Below are 20,402 nucleotides of genomic sequence, written 5' to 3' on the forward strand. Positions count from 1 at the left end.
GAAATATGAGAGGAAGAAAATAATATTATACTCTGAGCGTCATTTACTCTTGGTATGCCACTGGATATTTCGAGTATGGATTATCCTACAAATTAAACTAAAATATTTTTATTTGAAAAAAAAAAGGATTTTCTTAATTTATTTGTAGTTTCAGAGGAAAAAAAATGTACATTAAAATCTGTAATACGACCGGATTGTCCTTTTTGTACAAATAAAATTTAATTACTATATTTTGGCATCGACAAAAAATTTCTGAAAGTGTCCAAAATCATTTTATTTATTGACGGCTACTTATATCATAATTTTGTAATTTTGATGTTATCAACTCCCCAAAATAACTCAAAACTAACAAGCAATGGAATGTTACGCCGCCTTTAAATCTGAAAAAGTGTTTACTCAATAATGCCAAATTAAATGCTGTGATACTTGCTCGGGTATTGACTTTTACTTTTTTTTCTGCAGTTGAAGTTATATTTTCTCGTATAAGAAGTATAGAGAAAGTATTGCAATCGTCAAAAAATTATCGAGATTTTGACAAATTTCTATGTTTTGGACCTTCCTGACTTCGAAAAACACGTTTTGAAACTGTTTATCTGTCCTCCGTCTGTCTGTTATCTGTGATCAAGAAAACTCAAAGAAAGCTTTGAAAAAGACGGATGAAATTTGGTATACTGTCTTTATAACAAATTTGAAGATTTTTATCAAATTTAAACAAATTCCGTTCCGAGGAAGTCTGTCTGTACGGCTATCCGGATATAATTTGACACAGTAATTACAAAACGATGAAAGCCAAGTAGATAAAATTCGATACATAGATTTAGCATCTGTCAAATTTTGAGCCAAATACAATAAGAAGTTGACTGTCTGTCGATCTGTACTTTCAGAAATATATAAACGGGATAATTCAAAAACGCAATGACTTAAATATATCAAATTTGGTATGGGTATTATCACTCTAAGTGTAGTTTTGCGCCAAAATTTTGTTTGGGGAAAATGGGGATAAAACATGTAGTAAATAGCATATAAGCCAGTTAACAACTACGCTACCCGAGCAATTGCTTTTGTATCGTGGTCATGTTACTGGGATGCGAACCACAAGGTCCCAGGTTCTATCCCCTACAAACACGATTTCGATTTTCGGATACTATTAACCTCATGGCCGGAATTAATCGCCAACAATCTTGGCGAGGAAAATACGATAGATTCCATGCCAAAGGTTAATATTTCGTAATTATTGTACGTCAATACCATCAAATATGTTCTCTGGGATAACATTTTTATTAGAGAATATGCGAGAAAGTTTTGAAGAGATCATTTCCGCTGGTTTTTAGTTCCAGCCACGATAACTTGAACAAAAAGTTTGAATAAGCAGATCGTATCCGTTTGTAAAGCAACATATAATTACATACGTACACGGTATTTTAAAACATCGTTTACAATTCTCAGTTAGTCGGGAATACGAAATAAATAATTTTTTACGATGAAACATAGGATTGCAAAGTACAGTGTTACTGTTACAGAGGGTAGTATCTGTTTGTCGTGAATAAGGTAAAAAAGAAAATACAGCAGATAAAATATCCAACACAGATTGGTGGAATTCAAATTCGCAATATAGCAACACATTTTTAACGATTAGCATGATAAACAGTTGTATGCTCTATGATAGTGTAACCTATTGCGATGAGCGAGGATAGAACCTGGGGCCTTGTGGTTCGCAGCCCAGTAACATGACCACGATACAAAAGCAATTGCTCAGGTAGCGTAACTGTTAAGTGGCTTATAAGCTTTCACCACAATAGATACAATAATTGCAAGTAAGACGCAATATCAACTACAAATCTTTGAAGTTCACAAAATGAGAGCTCAAAAAATTATTGAAATGGTCATTTTATATAATTTGTTTGCCATTGGTCATTATATATGACATGCAGCCAATACTTAATGCTCTCTGTGTAGATTTAATGAAATAAATTTAATGTCGAGAATACTGACTCCCAGGATCACAATAATACAAATATTACAGCATTTATTTAAAAATAATTTATTTTTATTGAATGTAAAATTTTGTTTCTGTTCTGAAGATTTTATTCGCCATATCAATTACCATTGCATCTGCTGAAATATCTTTTTCAAAAATGAAAATAATAATCAAAAAATAGCATCTTTCAAAATACAAAATTAGTATGCTCACTTCCTTGTTTATTTTATTAAAAAAAATCATGAAGGCATTATCAAAAAATTTGCTATAAAATGTATAAGAAAGTGAACAAAAATTTCATGTAGCAGCTTATTCTATAAATTCACAAGCCAAATTTTATTTAATATATTTATTAAGCTGTTATTTTTATTATTTCATTTATTAACGCTTATTTATGTGATTAAATATTGATTTAAAAATAATTTTATTATTTATTATTTTAATTATTTTATTATTTTGCATTTCGTAAGTCCTTGCTAGATCAATTAAGTGCAACTTAATGTATCTTTTATTGCACGTAATTTGTTCATTTTTTTTTCAAATCAAATTTGCACCAAACTAAGCTTCTTTTATTTTTTACTGACCTTGACTTTTTTTAATAATGTTGGAACTAACTGTATGTTTTGATGTTGAATAAGAAAATTTGCATGCGTAATTATTTGCATAATTAGTAAATGAAATTGGAGCCAACAACGTGCAATTAAATACTAAATGGTGCACTCAGATACGTCATGCTTGACCTTATTAGAGACGTTTATATATATAATAAATAGAATATATTCAAGGTCAATGTAATAAAATAAGTGTTCAAATGGAATGCTCAGACACTATTCCTGGCAAGAAAGCTATTAAACTATATAATTAATTGTTTAATCACAACTGCTTTCCAATCATATCCCAAAATTAACACATTTTTATCATCATTTACTTTCTAATTTTCACTCCAAGCATTAAAAGTGCAAGCTTTTTTTTTCTGTCACCAAATTCCTTTATCCCCCCCCCCCTTCTCTGCTACCGCACGTGTCAAAGTATCGGATAAGACAGAAACGTGAAAAGCAACATTCCAACTGAAATGATCAATGCTTTATTTAATGTCCTTCAGCTGACGACATAACAGTGCCTTTTTGTTATGCTGCTTAGGTAGCTCGAAAATCCAATTTTGTTAAGAACAGTTACAGTTAATCAAGGTGGTTATCATAATTTTTTTAAACTAAATAATATTACATTCTTTATCTTCTCGTATACGTAGAATTTAAAGAGAACAATTAAAAATCATTAAAAAAAATTCGAACTCCCAAAATTCCTCTAAATTGACGTACTGGTGTCCTGAGCCGAAAAATTATATTTCAAATTTGCCTGCCTGACAGCACAAGAACTAAAACACAAAATTCGGTATTTAAACCAAAATTTTATATGTAAATCTACATCGAATTTTGAATAAAATTCATTAAAAGCCTCTGCCCGTCAACGCACATGCGGTAGATCCAAAAATTCAATATTTAGCTAGCAATTAGCTATTTTCAACGGATTTGCATCAAATTTTGAGTCCAATTTGTCATTAGATTTACGTTTACTTTAATTGCTTGTATGATAATGCGATAATCTTAAGACTAATGATTAGAGAAAGACTAATGATTAGTACAAAGTATGCGCATCGAAAATATAGAGAAGTGCTGCAATTCTGGACAATAGCCACCAAAGGTTTTGTATACGTTTCCGTGAATGTCCGAAATTGGAGAATGTCGAGACTCCTCCAATACTGACCGAATATTTTATTATATATTCGGATTATCACCGGTGTATGTCGACAATCACCGACATGCTCTGGTGGAGGTCGAAACGAGACACTGGTGTCTACGGGGAAGCGACATCACTGTGCGAATACAAGTCCCTGATGTCGACCGCGGTTCCTGGACTCCGACTCCTGAAATGTGTTGGCGGTTGTTGTTGGAATAGAAGACTCCGACTGTTTTAAATTAGCAAACAAAAATGGTACCTTCAAGTAGCTTTATACCCGTAATCAATTTGTAATTTGTAAAGAAAAGCTACTTTCCACAAATGAGATTTCTTCTCAAGAAATCTCGCTGAGAGAAGCCGCTGCAACTAATTATAGAAATAGACAGCAAGGCTATACACGCTGTCATTGCAAAAAGAAATGTTTCACTACTGAATGCAATTGTAAAAGCAAGGGACTCTTGTGCAGTTCAAAGTGCCATAACAGTTTAAATTGTTGTAACAAATAAGATAGTATAACGTCAATCACATAATTAAGTTTCATACTATAGCTTTAAGTTTAATAGTTTAATTACTATAGCTTTCTCCTAATTTGACATATACCATTCATAATATGTTTTAACAATAAAATAGGATTTAAAAAAGTAAAAGAAAAGTTTTTTTTAACATTCACCATCAGTGCATGGTGATTGTCGACAGACACCGGTGATAGTCCGAATATATAAGAATATAATAAAATATTCGGACTTTCACCGAGGTATTTAGTATATGTTGACATTCACCGATGAGTGTCGACATTCTCCAGATTTCGTTCTTTCACGGTAACATATAAATAAGAACATGACAATATAAAAATAACGAGCAAGATAAATGAAATGTGGTAAAAAGTAATAAATTTGGGGCTCATTTGATCAAAGAGAATAATTTCAAAATGCACACAGGATTCTTTTCGTTATGCTAGTTCCAAGTACAAATTCATCAAATTGTGTAAACATACGGTTAAATCGGCGGTAAAATATCTTTACTGATTGTTGATAACATGCTATATTTCTTTCATTACTGACAGTCTAAAAACGTAATTAATTATAAGCCTTTATTGTTAAAAAATCTCACTTTTTCCCTCGTTTTTTTACTAACAATGTGTTTTAAGAATAAAAGTTTATGTTCTAAAAATTAGTGCAACTCATTTAAGTTACAATTTTTTTCCTTAACTTCAAATGACCACATTTTTATAATTTTCTGTTCGACATTTTCATAAAAGAGTGTTTGATTGATAAAAAAAAGAAAAAGAGGCACTCAATCAATCAAATGTTTCCAAAGAAAAACACGAAACATTTAATTTAGTTGTAAAAATCATAAAATTAACCAATTTCCTACAGTTATGTAATAGCTTACTATATCGTTCGCAATTATTTAAAATGTTTTACACGTATTGGAAGAGATGATTTAATGATAGAGTTGCTCATGTTTCGAATTATATAGTTTTCTAGTTTCTCTATCATAAAAGAAAATATTTTCCAATAACGCTTCTCTTTCCATTTAATTCGTGCGGTTAGAGGAGAATTTTTAATGGCAGTAAACAAATCTCAATGTCAAAAATTCGATAAGGTTGGCAGATTTATTAGAGGGGGAAAAAAAGACTTTGTTTCTCATTCATTAATAAACGTTTTCAATTCCCATTGCTCAGTGAAGCCTGAAAAATTTTGTTTTTTAGAAAGAACAGCTGAAGGAAATGTGTATCGAATCAAATTTTATTTTGTCAAAAACAATAGATGAAGTGATCAAAATAAAATCAATGATATAAAGAAAAAGAAACATATTATTGGAATGGAACATTTTTCTTTGATTTAACAATGAATATTCTTCAAATTTATTTGTGGAAGAAAATAATTTCTGCCGTAGTCTTACCATTTCCTTCAATTTAATGGTAATAAAAAAGAGCTACGTGGAATATCTTTCTGCGCAATTATATAATCCTGTTGATACAGCAGTTATGCAATTAAAAATAAAGACAAATTTCAATAGAATTAAATCTTGCTAATAATCGATCTAGAACGGCAGAACTAATTTTTAACGTGAACTATTTATAAAATGTCACATGTATGCAAAAATTGTTCAAAATACTATATATGATAAATCGTTGGGTTTAGTTTACAAATTTGGAAAGTTATTACTTCTTGAATAGTAAGTACTCACTAAAAATCATTTTTCAAAATTTTAATTAAAATTTAATGAAAATATTAAAATTTCCTGAATAATTTAGAAGCATATTATCGAGAAAAAAAATTATCCCATTATAAAATTTAAAATTTAGGTTTCAATGATATTAATACTAGTACATATTTTTAATAAATTAAAAAAACTGATTAATTCATTCATTCTTTTTCATTATTATTATTATTATTTTAGAAACTGTATCTATATACAGTCACTAAATTGAATGCTTGTTTATGCACACGTGTATTGCGGTGATATTAAATATATTTCTAATGTTCACGTTACATTTGTTATAATTAAGAGAAAAATTCTAAATAATCTGAAATCTAGAGTTTAAATAACTTAAAATAGACATTAAAGAACAAAGTTTTTTTTAAATTTAATTTAAAGAAGACAAAAACATTATAACGTTTTGGTTGTTTTCTTTTTGTGAATTATGTGATGAAAAATCTTAACGCACAACGGACAATTAAATCAAGGCAACTGAAAACAAAATAGAATTATGTATTTTATTGTACAATAATATTTCATACTAAAAGTTCGAATATCTATACATTTTTTTTAAAGCTTTCCCTTCAAACGGGAATAATTAATCCACTATTTCAAATTATCCAAAAGCCTGGTCCTTTGACATAACATTCAATTCTTATTAATTATTTGTGATTTCTCAAAACTTCAAATCACTATGAAAAAGAAGTAAATAAAAATTTGAAAACTATGGACGTGATTACCGAGGCACAAAAATGTATTGTTTGAGCTTTAAGTGTCGAACTAACTCCTTGGGGGATCAATGTTCGTCCACCAAACTAATAGAGTTAATTGATTCAACCAGTTTTGATGAACTGCATCTTAATTCAACAACAGAAGGTACTATTTTAAATTGTGATTTCATACATTTCGAAGCATTCTGATTAGAGCAATATACTTGCAAATTTCTGAAATTAATAGGAATAAAATCGGCGAAATCAATCCAGCTGTTGATACTAAGGCAACGGGACAACCATTTGCCACTATCTCATTGCGGTCACTTGATCTTCCTGAAATAGGCGTGGCCTCCTTCCAATGCGCGCAATAGTTGGCCTCGTGTGAACGCTGCTTAAAGATTCTTAAAGATTCATTTTGCAATATTTCTCGAAGATAGAAGTACTTGAATCTAAACGATCAATGATAACATATCTATGGCATAAAATAAAAATTAGTGAAATTATACTAATGGGCGGCACTGAAAAGCTGATTCTTTGAAATTCTTGATTATTTTAAATATTTAGACGAGTGTTAGCAACTTTAATAATTGTATCTGTCAATATTTAGGAAGGAAAAAAAAGAAGGGGTGACTGTCCTTAGACTTCCTCGCATAACATGTATAGTTTTGCATTAATTTCAGCTGATAAAGAGGAGAGAGCGAATCAAACTCAAGATAATATTTGACTTCTTTTCGTCTACAAACTGGATCCAAAATTCAACTCAGATGTACAATACTTGAAGTTAAATTCACATGAAATTATGGGAGAAGAGAATATTAATTGCACTTACACGCATATATGGATGGATAGGTAGGCAGATATCCTCTATGAATATTTTGTCTAAAATTCGATAGAAATCCATAATTTTTCAGTTATGGCCACATTTCTCTTTGCGTTTTTTGAATCATCATGTTTACAGAAAGAGTAGAAAAAATGTGGTTTTCGTACTAAGGGACTTCTGAATCGTAGAAATTCATCAAAATTAGAAGGTCGGATTTTTCTGGCATTTATTATACTTTCTTTTGTCTTACTGCGAGCACGAAAACACTAAGATGAAAGAAAAGTATGCAACAAAAGCGTTGTCTTATTTTCAGCGAAATAAAAAGTAGTAAAAAGCAAACACAGAAGTATCGTCCCACTTTTAAGTTTTATTTTTAAGCTTTTTTCCTACTACTAAACGGCATTTTTAAAGAAAGTAATGTACTCGCCTGAAAACAATCAATCGAGCTCGAGATTCTGACGAATTTCCACTTTACAGTCTTCCCTGAGTTAGAATTATATCTATCTGTCTGTGAATACGATAATTCAAAGATACTTTGAGCTAGAAATTTGGCGTCTTAACTTTTCCCCAAATTTGCACATTTCTACGAAATTGTGAACGAAATTTATCCAGAGTAAGTCCGTCAGTCTGACTGTCCGAGTGCAAGTGAACAATGATAATTTCAAAACGTAAAGAGCTGGATGCATAAAATTTTGATACACAAAGTGTAAATCAAATTCTAAACCCCAGTTATCAAAGGGAGATAGTTTGTGCATCAGTACGTTTGCTTGCATTTAAAGGCGATTACTCAAAAACGTTACAACTTTTATAAATGAAATTTAGTACATCCAAAGTGTAAATTTTTATTAAATTTTGAGCTAAATCTGTTGAAACTTGTCTGTCTATATAGAGTGCATACATATAAACGCGATAACTCAAAAATTCAACAATCTTGATAAATGAAATTTGATACATTATTTTAGGATCTAAATTATAAGCACTTTTTGCATTTTAAATGAAGTCGGTCAAAAGGTTGATAGTCTGTCGGTCTGTATTTTTCGCATGCATATAAATACTCAAAAACGCAACAATTTTTTTAAAAATGAAATTTGATATGTGACTTTTTTTATTAAAATTGTAATTTTGAATCAAATTTTGATTTCAGTCGGTCGATAAAAGGGCATCCAAATTGCATATTTCGTTTTCTTTATTGTAATAAGAAGCACAAAACTTTCATGTGCGGATATGAAAATAAAAGTCTAGTATTGACGATCTTACCAAAGGCAAAGAGTTTTGTGGAAGGGAAGCGAGTGTGACAATTTTATCAGAGGATATGCGAGAAAACTGCAGAGATTTCACTCTCGCTAGTTTCACTTTTTTAGAGCAAGGAGGAGGGGAGAACGGCTCTCACAAATTCCGTATATTCAAAAAAAAAAAATATATATATATATATATATATTTTCGTAATGAACTTTACATCACAATATGCTGTTTTAGAGGGAGTATTCTATGTTTCACTTTCTCTGATACTTAGATAAAGTAGCATCGTCTTTCTGGTTCTTTTAACCTCCTCTATATCCTTTGAATGCAGACCGCGGTGGTAATGGTGGTACGGCATCTCGGCTTCGCAACCGAAGGGTTACAGGTTCGAGAATGGGTTCCAAGAAAGAACAGCCATGTAAGCGCGGGTCTGTTGCACATTAAATCCGTCGGGGTCAAACGTCATCTCACTGGTGCTGTGTGGAAGCTTGGAGAAGGGGTGCCAGCTCAGGTGTCTTCCTCATCATTTGACCGCAGTTCAAAATTACGAGGTCCGTCGCAAAATAGCCCTAATGTTGCTTTAAAACGGGACATTATTATAACTAAACTAAACCTAAACCCCTTGAATGCATAGCGGTGGTGGGATAAGAAGGGAGGTCGTAAACCATAGTCAGCAAATGTTAGTGCTTCCATCGAAAACCATTTTGTGCTTCGTAAAATAATGAGGAAAGCTAAATATACATTTTGTAAGTCTTTCTTTTCACTAATTGGATCCACAAATCAGCAACAATTTTGGCGACAAGACAGTGTACTAAATTTAATTTTTCTGTCGTTATGCTTTTAAACTACCGCGTCAATAAACATTAGGAAATACGCACCAACAAATGGTCACCCTTTAACAGAATTAGTCCAACATTTTATATATATCTAACATTCTAATGTTAAATCTGGAAAACAAATTTCATTCAGATAGCTTTTTTCATTTTTGAACTATCGTGCCCACATGTAGACAGAAAAACGGGTTTCCTTCCACAAATTTTGCCCACATTTTGCGAGAAAACTTTGGTGTTAAGCTTAAATAACAAATCTCATCGCTCTAATTCAATCTGTTGTTGTTTTATCGTATTTACAGATACAGAGATCTTCAAAAATGTGTTTTTCGGACTTAGGAAAGTCTGAAATGTAGAGATTTGTCAAAATTTGGAAGTCAAATTTTTTTACTGATCATAATACTTTTAATCTATGCACTTCGAAAGTTTAAAAAAAGAAGAAAAAGTCAAAGTAAAGTGGCATTATAACACGCTGCATAAGCTTATATATAGCTCTTATATCGTAAAATCAACATTCTTTCTTTCGTAAATGCAATATTAGTTATTGTTATTGAAATTTATTATTCTATGTAAAGAAAAAAATAGTTATTCACATTCTAATGTATTTCATACAGTTACTATAAAAGATGGAGATAATGAACCAAATATAAAAGAACACATATAAGAAAGAATAATAATAAATATATAAAAGAATATGCATCACAACCCTTTAACTACCTTTCTCCGAACCACGGCATACGTAGAAGTATAAACGCAGAATAGTATCAACATCAGATTTATTCATTAGTGTTGAGTACTATGATTAAGAATTGAGTGCCTCATTTATTAATAATACTCATTTGTAGAAGCACAGCTATTTTCTCGAGCATTTTCCATTTTTATTATTGATTTCATACGATCTATATTGTTCCTATGGTCCCTTGAAAAATATAAAAGTGGGGTAGTATTATATTTGATTTCTGGCCATAAGTATTTACTTTTTGGACAATTTTTAAATAAATATTTAAAAATAAATAGGAAAATAAAGTTCCGCCTTGTCCATTGAAAAACTTTTCTTCAATTACTCCCGGAAAAGAAATGTTCAGCATAATATTAAGCGTGTTTTGTGTAAATATACGTCTTAATCAAACATTTTTTTTTTCTTTTCTTTTTTTTCCTCCAAAATGTTAATATATTTAAATATTTTACGTCAGAACTTCTTACACAAAGAATTCCTACATAGATGTTCTTAAATAATATGCAAACAGGGATATTCCGGATTTTCGACTCTTTATTTAGTGTTTGCTTCGTTACTTTTCAGTAAATGATTTATATTTTAAAATATATATATATATATTTAATTTTTTAAGATTAACTTCTGAAGAATAATCGACCCCAAACTTTTGCACAATATATAGAACATGATCATCCAAATATGGCCAATGTGTGGGGGGAAAAATACAACAGTAAATTGCTTCTTTTTTTATAATTTGCTGTCTTTTTGCTGTCCAAAAAAAATCTCAATAATTACTTTATTGTTTCTGATTTTTTTAAAATTTTGATAATAATAATTCTTTCGTATCTCTCGTCTTTCCCGAGAACTATTGGGAATTCCGCGTCCGAATTCAAGAACTTATAGGATCTAAGTTTAAAAAATCTGGTTTCTTTAGACGTATGAATGAATTGCAAAATCAGGAACAATATTGACACCACGCGCATCTATCATATTCTTCGGTAAAAGAAAAGCAAAAAGAATTGAAAAAACATCTCTATTTGAAAAATTTCATCAAAATTTTCTTTAAAAAAAATTCTATAACAATGAGTTTTTGTTATTATTATCTGTTTGCTTGCAATTAATGTTTACTTTTTATTGCCTATTTCATTTTCCTTTTGTCAACAAACTTGAGATCGCGAAATTTCTTGCAATCGAAAAAAAAAAAAGAGATTCGAGAGGGAAAAGCAACTTATTAAAATCTTGTTCGATGGAAAACCAATAAGTTGCCTTGAGTTTGAGATAACAATTTGCGAAAAAAAGCGGAGATGGGGAAAGCAAGTCACTCACCTGTTAGCCACCTCACCGCATGTCGCACGTGCGCGTTTTCCGACAATAGCTCAGTATACCGCTCTCAGTCTCAGTAGTTTCACGTTCGACGTGCAAAGAGCTAATATTCTCTGTCGTAACTCTTCGCTCTTGACCTTGGAAGCTACCAGGAGAGGTGAACCGGATATTTTGTCCCGCAGGGACGTGGTAAACGCTGAAGGGCAGACGAAAAGGAAAAAAAAAAGTAAATAAATAATTTTGCCGGCAGTTGAAAAAATAAATAAATATTCCAGCAGCTGTAATGACAAGATCTAAAATCTCGTGCTTTGTTGCCCTGGTTGTCACCATTGAAAATACACTACAACGAAAATAATGCATAAATAGTTACAAAGTTAAATAAAAATTATACAATCTGTCTTCAGTAATTAAAAAAGGAAAACACCATTTGAAAGTGTAATTAATGGAAACAAGGTATGATTAGTGGCGCCAGGAAAATTTGATCGCCAACAGTCGATGACTAATGACATATTAGATCGAATTGTTCCTGGTTCTGTGACGAATACTGACATTGACAGGAGTCATTATCGACATAGCCGCATAAAACTGTATTTTCTCTGTTGTTGCTGATTCATTTATTTGGATTTAAAAATATATTCTATTACCTATGTATATATTCTATTGCGACCACTTGTTTATTCGAAATGTTGATTGTTCTGAATGTTAAACTATTAATATGGAAAGATTTCTTTAAAATTGCATCTTGCTACTGAATAAGACTGAAAAGTATAGATTTAATGGAATCGGCCTACTACAAATTACTGTGCATGCAAAATAAAAAAGTGTATATACTAAGAAAGAAAAGCGGAAGTAAAAACTCTACTTCGAGGTTAATTTCCAAAGAATTCAGCGTTTTATCTCAAATTTAATAGTGGCAAAAAACGCAAGGTTTTATGAAACAATAAAATTACTTTCAATTTCATCATTATTGTAATAACGTTATAACAGATTGTGTTTGAAAGGAAATTTTAAAGATATATTGAAATTAGAGAAAACAGTTGTACCAGAATGAAACTCGTTTCTTCAATTATAGGATTTTTTTTTCTTGTTTTTTTAGTTTTCACACACATACACACAAATGAGTTTTGAGAGATAATACTTTCAGAAAGTATTACTACTTTTAAAAAAATAAAATGTCTAAATTTCCAATAAGTTTTGGGTATTGAAAACTTCATAATGACTCTCCTCTTGTCTTCAGAAACAGGTCTGTCAAATTTTATCGTAACTGTTGAATAACTAACGGGAGAGCTCTCTCCGCAACTTTCTTGCATACAGTCTAATAAAAGTATTATTCTAAGGAATATCTTACATAGCATTGGCATACAATAGTTACGAAATATTAATCTTTGGCGTGAATTTAGCATTTCTACTGAATCTATCGTGGCATCTTTGGCGAGTTATTTGGCGACTAATCGCCGGCATACGTTAATAGTTCTGAAAATCGAATCTATATTTTAGACGCGTTTTTCCAAACCGATTGAAATAAAAATTTGATGCAAAACTGCACTTGCTGTTCCAAAACCAAACACCAAAATCATTGCATTTATGAATTATCGAGTTTGCATGTTCCTGAAAGTATAGTCCGACTAACGGTCAACTCTTCATTGGTCACTCCTTAAGTCATTACAACTTCTGTAACTCAAACCTCATGCTACCTCGTTTACGTTTTTATAAAAGTCAGACCGACAGACGATCAATCCCTTGTTGATTTGGCTCAAAGTTTGATAAGTGTCTAAACCAGTGACTATCAAACTTTTTGTGTGTGTGTGTCGCGGCGCACTTTCAACGATTTCAAAATTTGGTGGCACACAAAGGAAAAGATAAGTAAGATAAGTTTAAAAGTTGTTTACTTACCTATAATGTAAGGTATAACCACTGTGTAAAATAGTTTATGATAATAATTTTGAATATAAAATAAAATGATATAATGTGTACTACAAAAACAACAGTGCGTTAATAAGGGATTAATTACAAGGTCAAAATAAGAATACTTTTAATGAGAAATTTGATCTTGCTGTTGATAACTTCATTTATATTTGGTCGTAAAAATGACAATGCTACTCTTATATCCTCTACATTTAACAGTCTCTCTTTGTTTTTCGCTTTTATATCAGTTAATACTGAAAATCAGAATTCACACAAATAAGATGTAGAAAATTGCAATAATATTTTTAAAGCTTTTTTGACTATCATAGGATAATCGCATCTAATGTTTATCCGAAATGAATTAATTGATTCTTTCGAATATTTTAAAATTAAATCTCGATCATTAGAAAGCAAAATGAGTTCTTCCTCTTCATTCTAAGTTAATTCAAATACAAATGTATTCGTTATCACAAATGGATTACGAACCCAATCAATTTTTTTTTAATATCTGAATTTGGGAAATAATGAATAATTCTCTCCTCTAATGTTGCCAAATGGTCAATAACAATTTTATGAATAGTTTTATTACAATCTTTTGGGACTGACTCAAACGTTTCCAAACTGCCTTCCTGAGCTTTATTCTTCCATAAAGCTATTTGTTTTTGGAATCCCACCAGTTTATCTGTTGAGTTTAATATATTTTCTTTCGGCCCTTGGATACTTGAATTTATTTTATTAAAAATAACAAAAATATATGATAAGTAAGCTAGTTTAGCACACCCTATTTCATCTTCCAACAAATGAACAAAATCATAATTTTTATTTTGTTCAAAAAAACATTTTTATTTCGTCTTTTAATTCCAGCAAGCGAGATAAAAGTTTTCCTCTGGACAACCATCTTACTTCCATATGCAATAACAAGGATTCGTACTTAGCTTCCATAGCTTGGCATAAATTACTAAATAAGCGACTTTTTAATGGTCTTGGTTTTATATAATTAACCATTTTAACACATTGTTCCAAAACTATTTTCAATTCTGATGGCAAATATTTTGTAACAAGTGCTTCTAGATGCAAAAAAACAATGGGTAACTGTTTTTCTAGAAAACAGTTTTTAACTGTTGTAAAAACAAGAGTTTTCTTTTACAGTGTACTTTTCTTTAATTTAAACAAACTTTACTCGTAATAAAAAAAAAAGCATTATAATTTTTACTATACACATTTCTAAAATTAGTTGGCACACAAAAGTGCCGCGGCAAAATGGTTGAGAATCACTGGTCTAGACTATAGATATTAATTTTGTGTACCAAATCTTATGTATCTAGCTCTCTTCGTTTTGTAGTTATCTTGCTAACTTATATTTGAATTACCGGACAAGCGAACTTCATCTGAGCGAATTTTACTCAAAATTTGACAAAAATACAGAAATTTGGTGCAAAAATCATATACGAAATTTCAAATCGTCTATCTCAAAGCGTTTTAGAGTTATCTTTGTCACAGACAAACCAGCGGACATTTTCCAAAAATGTGTTTTACGAACTCAGTTAGGTCTAAAACGTGGAGATTCATCCAAATCTCGAGTTCAAATTTTTTGACGATTACTATATCTTCTCTATACTAGAGAAAGTAAAAAAAAAAAAAAATGTTGATTTATATAAAAGTGCACACGAGCCAACATTCATCTTTATAGATGATATCATTGTTAGCAGAATGAAATAAAAAAAAGCATATTTTATAATCTAGACAATAATTGAAAGATAAAAATTAATGATTTTGCTTTCTTGTATTATTCCTTCTTTTTAAATATCTGGTTAAATCACTTTAAATACCATTTGTTGATTAATGTTTATTTGCTGTTGCAACTTCTTTTTTCTTGTCATTTTCATTTTTTCAAAAGTGACAAAGAATCTTTATCTCTGCAAATAATAAAGATAAAAATGCGTATGTTGGCATACTACAGGCTAGACCTAAGTTACCAAATTTGGTACTCATATAATTTGAAGAGGAGAATATGCACTTCGAAGCGCTTCTTTTTTTTTTTTTAATTTTAATTTATTAAAAATAAAATGAAATTTCAGCATTTTTCCTCGATAGCTGTCTAAAATATTACAGCATTAAAATTATTTTTACATCATTTTAAAATTCAAAACATTTAAACTCACATTATTTACTACTAATAATAATATAAATTTAATTGAAAATTTTAAAGAACCTTTGATTCCGGCTAACCTGCTAGTCGCCAAAGGCGACTAGGGAAATAAATATAAAACTATTACAGGTACATAAGATGTATAATATTATTAAAGTTAGTCGTTTTTACAAGCTGAAGTAGAGATGCGCGATATTGACAATCACTCGCCATCTTTTACCGAAGAGAAGACATTATTTCATAGAAGAGGATTGGATTTTTATGTTTCCTATCTGCACAATTTTCACAAAACTTTCAGGTAGGGCTGGGTGATGACGGAACTTTATCATCGCGACATATCGTCCAACACATATCGATGTTTTTCGATATATCGTGATATCGTCATTTATTTATAGCTATTAAAAGTTATAAATAGCATCTCTTAACATATTGACTGATCAGAACGACTCCAAGTAAAAGGAAGTTTCAAAAAAAAGTATTTCGTTTTCTTTTGAATAAAAATAGTTAAAATAACCTTCTTAAAACCCCTTTAATAAGGCGAGTCAATACCGAAGCAATGTCTGCATATTACAATTTATAACATTGCATTTAAAAGAAGTATTTTTATATATTAGAATATGAATTTTATATATAGAATAATTTTCCATAATGATATTATTCAGTTAGGGAACAGAAAATAGTTTATTCTAAAATGATATGCTTAAAACAAGTATTTTTATATATTAGAATATTATAGAAATATTAACAAAAATTCTGTATGAAGGTCAATAAGAATGAAGAGCACCAAAAATAAACACTAACCGGTAACTCAAACGAAATAGAAAACGCAAATTAATTGTGAATATCGATTTATTGCATCGCGATTTATCGTGAACCATTATTCATGATCATAATTTCGATAAATCGATATTTTTCGAAAACTGGCATCGAAGAATCGATTTTTTTCGATAAATCAAAAATCGCCACTGCCTTACTTTCAGATATACTTCCTAATAAACAGGTTATACTCCCTTCCCTCTCCGGCACGAAAATTCCAGACTCGGGGCAAAGCCATGAATTTTTTGTTTTGTTAGTCGGCAAAGTTCATTATTAGAGTCTGCATTTTTTTTATTATTATTTCACCCCAGATGTAAGACATTGATCACATTCTTCCTTTTCTGATTCATGAAATCTTGTTAACACGTTGATGGACAGTACCTCCCCAGGCGTCAAGCACATGAAAATGATACGACAGAAAGCCTTACAACGTAAAGAGCTTAATCCGTTCTATCATATCATATCATTTTATAATCATGCGTTGTGACGCTACGCCTATAGACAATGAAATTTAGTAGTGTCTCACCAGGCACTGCCACCCAGGTTGTACTGCCCATCAACGTGTTAATGTCACAAGTACTGCTTTATTAAAGTGACCAAACAATCCTGATTATTTACGATTAGTTGGAATAATCCCGATTTTTGACTTGTTCTCTAGGTTCGGCATTCCTGCATCTTCTTTCAATGTGTGAAGCGTCCCGATGTGGAATTCAGAGAATAATATTCTCGGTAACTTTGAGAATTTTCGACTATATCTAGATAAGCTTTTCAATTCTTCAAAATTTCTTAAACTTTTTCTTTGATCTTTCCTTTCTGTTTTGGAAGCCGCAAGGTGCCTCGCCCAGGACAAAAGAATCTTCTGCAGTCTGATTTATGAAGCATAATTCTTAACTGCGGTGAACCGCGACAACCTTCCTATTCCTTTCATTCGGAGACACCGCCAGTATAACAATTATTATTGTTTCGCGGACACAGAAAGAGGCGAAACATGAGAGAATCTTGACTATAACAATACATAGCATAGTTAGCTTATTTATGTTTTTTTCTTTTTTTTTGTACATGATCATAGGAGCTGACATTAACTACTAAAACAATGGTGAAACTGATTGGAACTTATTTAGTTTATGATGTGCCATGATTAATTTTTAAGGGCATGTATTTGCATACAAGTTATGAAATTGGTCATCAGTTCGAAATCACCATTCTTATAATTTTGAAAAATTCTCATCAATGAATAGAGTAATAAAAAATCGCTGATCAATAGATGGCTTTAAAAATATTGAATATTAATTTTCCCATTGCCGTTTGATTGGTAACATTGTTAACTCACTATGTTTCTTGGCTTAAGCTTTAATTCGATTCTCAGCATGCATGCTGAGTGAGTCCAAGTTCTGCCATCAGGTGTCTCATTTTTTTTATGGCAGTGTCTTTTATCCAGGGAGATGGATACATAATTAATATTTTTTTGTTGTTTGTCATTCATTAATCGCCGTTAAGACACCTGATACCAATCTGAATTTCCACTAATATCACATCATCATAACGAAAGTGTCTTTAGGCCGTATCTAATGTTTGAAGGGTTCGAAGAGAACATACTATGAAAGTAATTGAATACTCCTAATTAAAACAAAGATCCAAAACATTAAGAATGTAATGTTGCCTCTTTACTATAAAATGAATTAAAGTATCATAAATGTAATTGAGAAAATAATCTCTTTTTGCAAAGAATTTTTCCAAAAGGATTTATTTTATGTTTTTAATATATTTAATGGGAATTATTGCAACTTTATTCAATTAGAAATAGGAATAGGGGAAAAGATCTTCCCAAACAAAGTTTTTCATCACATGCCGACATTCAGACTGAATAATACTATGTTTGCGTGAAAACGGCTGGCCTCATTTCCAAGAGAATGTCATATTTGTTTGCACATGATAAAGAAATTATATCATGTTTTCACGTAATAATTGATAAGAGAATATTGTTCCGTTTTTAAGTATACTGAGAATATATAGCGAATTCAACTTATTTTAACAAATATAGTTTTCTTTTGAGTAGTAAATGGAGGCAAAAAAAAAAAAAAAAAAAAAAAAAACCTCTCAAAATGGCGTTATAATTAATACTTTTTAACTTTGAAAATGTAATGTAGAAGATTTAATAAATATTGATTAAAATGTATTAAAATAGATGCTAAAAAAGCAAGATGATGAGTGTCTGAATTGATAACGATAAGAAATTTCACTAATTCTCACATTCTACCGCTTTTATTTCTCCGACATCGGGTTACTTTTAGGCGGTATTTATATGCATTGTTTAAGAAGAGGCTCAGATCTTTCTCTAACAAAATGGATTGCTATTTATATGCTAATCCAGAGGTTTCAATTTTATAATAGTGTATTGTAATTCATTTAAATCGGTCTATAAAATCATATCTCGTAAAAATTCATGGAATAATTTTGACATTTCTGTGTTGCCGCGTCTATGTTATTTTCTTAATTGATGAAGTCTCTAAAAACAACTGTAATAGTGAAAAAAAAAACAATTATTTTTTTAAAAGCAGATTCATTTTTTGTAGTATAAAATAAAAGAAAAATCTTTATTCAACTTCCTCACATTTTAAATTAAGGTTTCCAAGATCAGTTTTAATCAAAATTGTATGACTGAAAACTTGCAGACGCAAACCTGCCAAAAGCGCGTTAGATATGGGGGTAAGTAGCTTTCGGTATGGTTATTGGTTCTCGCTTCCCTGATGGATATAAAAATTGTTCTTTGAACCCATCGCCGATGACAGGTCATATCTCTATATGAGTGGTTACCTTCCAAACTGTTTCTAATCGAAGCAAATATACGTCGGTCACAGTGTGCTATGTTACGTGTCAAGGCAGCTCGGTCAATCGATTCTCCCCAGACGTTGCGGCAGGGTGAAGGAATCATCTTCATGGTTACAATACAAAAAAGTGACCTTCCAATGGGTTTCTAGAATATTCAGTGAAGAACACAAAATAAGAAAATAACTATTTTAACATTTTTTTTATCTCGGTGCAATGTGGAATGTGATGACTTTTTTTAAAGTAAATTTTCCCAGATAAAACATTAGTGCTTCACGTTTAATGATCCTGGATTAAAACAACAATTGTTAAACTGACGATAAATCTTATCGCCGGCCAAAGTGAAAAGTAAAATAGACCAAATTGCAAAATCATATCAATTGTGTTTCGGAACAGGCATGATGTTTCGTTATCCAATTTTTTACGGAAAGGGCCTACAATTAATTACAACTTCCTTCTCTGAAAACAGAGAAAAACTTCGTCGAGAGTATCCGAGTAAACATTGTGGAATGCTGTTAGGCTTCTCGAACTCATGTCGATGCAAGACCGCATATTTTGACTCAAACTCAGAACTTTATAAAATCTTTTAACTGGGAGGCATCCAGATCTTGCACATAGCGATTATCATCTCTTTCTCCATCTGTAAACCTTCATGGTTCGCAGACGTTTGCATAATGATGAAGAAATGTAAGTAATTGTAAATAGTTGGCTGTCATTGCAAGTGACGGTGATTTATGAGAAAAGTGACCAAAAGATCATTTTTCGTTACGAAAAATATTTAAACTTACAGCAAAATCAAATAGAAAAATGAAAAATTCGTACGTAGTATAAGAAAGTTTTATATTATATTAGTTTGCTTTTTATTCCAAAAGTGACCTTATTTGAAAGAAAAAATAACTTGCATATAAAGCATACATAAAAACTTGCATTGCATTAAAAATAAATAAATACTCCCCTTTTTTTTTTGGCAATGCAATATTGAATTTTTGATACAGATTTTGATTTAAGTAGCATAGCCCACTAAAATATTAAGAAATGAAACCTGGTAATTACAATTCTTGTTGTAATAAGATATTTGCAATTAATACGTTTCAGTATAGCTGACATGGTGTTTGAACGTGTTCACATAATATATTTGCCCTACGT

At 30.8% G+C, this 20,402-nt stretch overlaps 1 protein-coding gene across 3 annotated transcripts in view; it reads right to left on the reverse strand.

Annotated features, from left to right (window-relative positions):
* Positions 1 to 11,703, reverse strand: part of LOC129969317 (perilipin-1-like) — a 77,383-nt gene extending 65,680 nt beyond the window's left edge. Inside the window, exon 1 of one of the 3 annotated variants that reach the window (XM_056083837.1) lies at positions 11,564 to 11,703. The gene's annotated coding sequence lies outside the window, so the exon portion shown is untranslated. The remainder of the gene's footprint in view (positions 1 to 11,563) is intronic. The other 2 variants (XM_056083835.1, XM_056083839.1) reach the window with 2 other exon arrangements.
* Positions 11,704 to 20,402: the final 8,699 nt, after the last annotated feature.

The sequence above is a fragment of the Argiope bruennichi genome, chromosome 5 (assembly GCF_947563725.1).
Source record: "Argiope bruennichi chromosome 5, qqArgBrue1.1, whole genome shotgun sequence".
Classification (NCBI taxonomy): domain Eukaryota; kingdom Metazoa; phylum Arthropoda; class Arachnida; order Araneae; family Araneidae; genus Argiope; species Argiope bruennichi.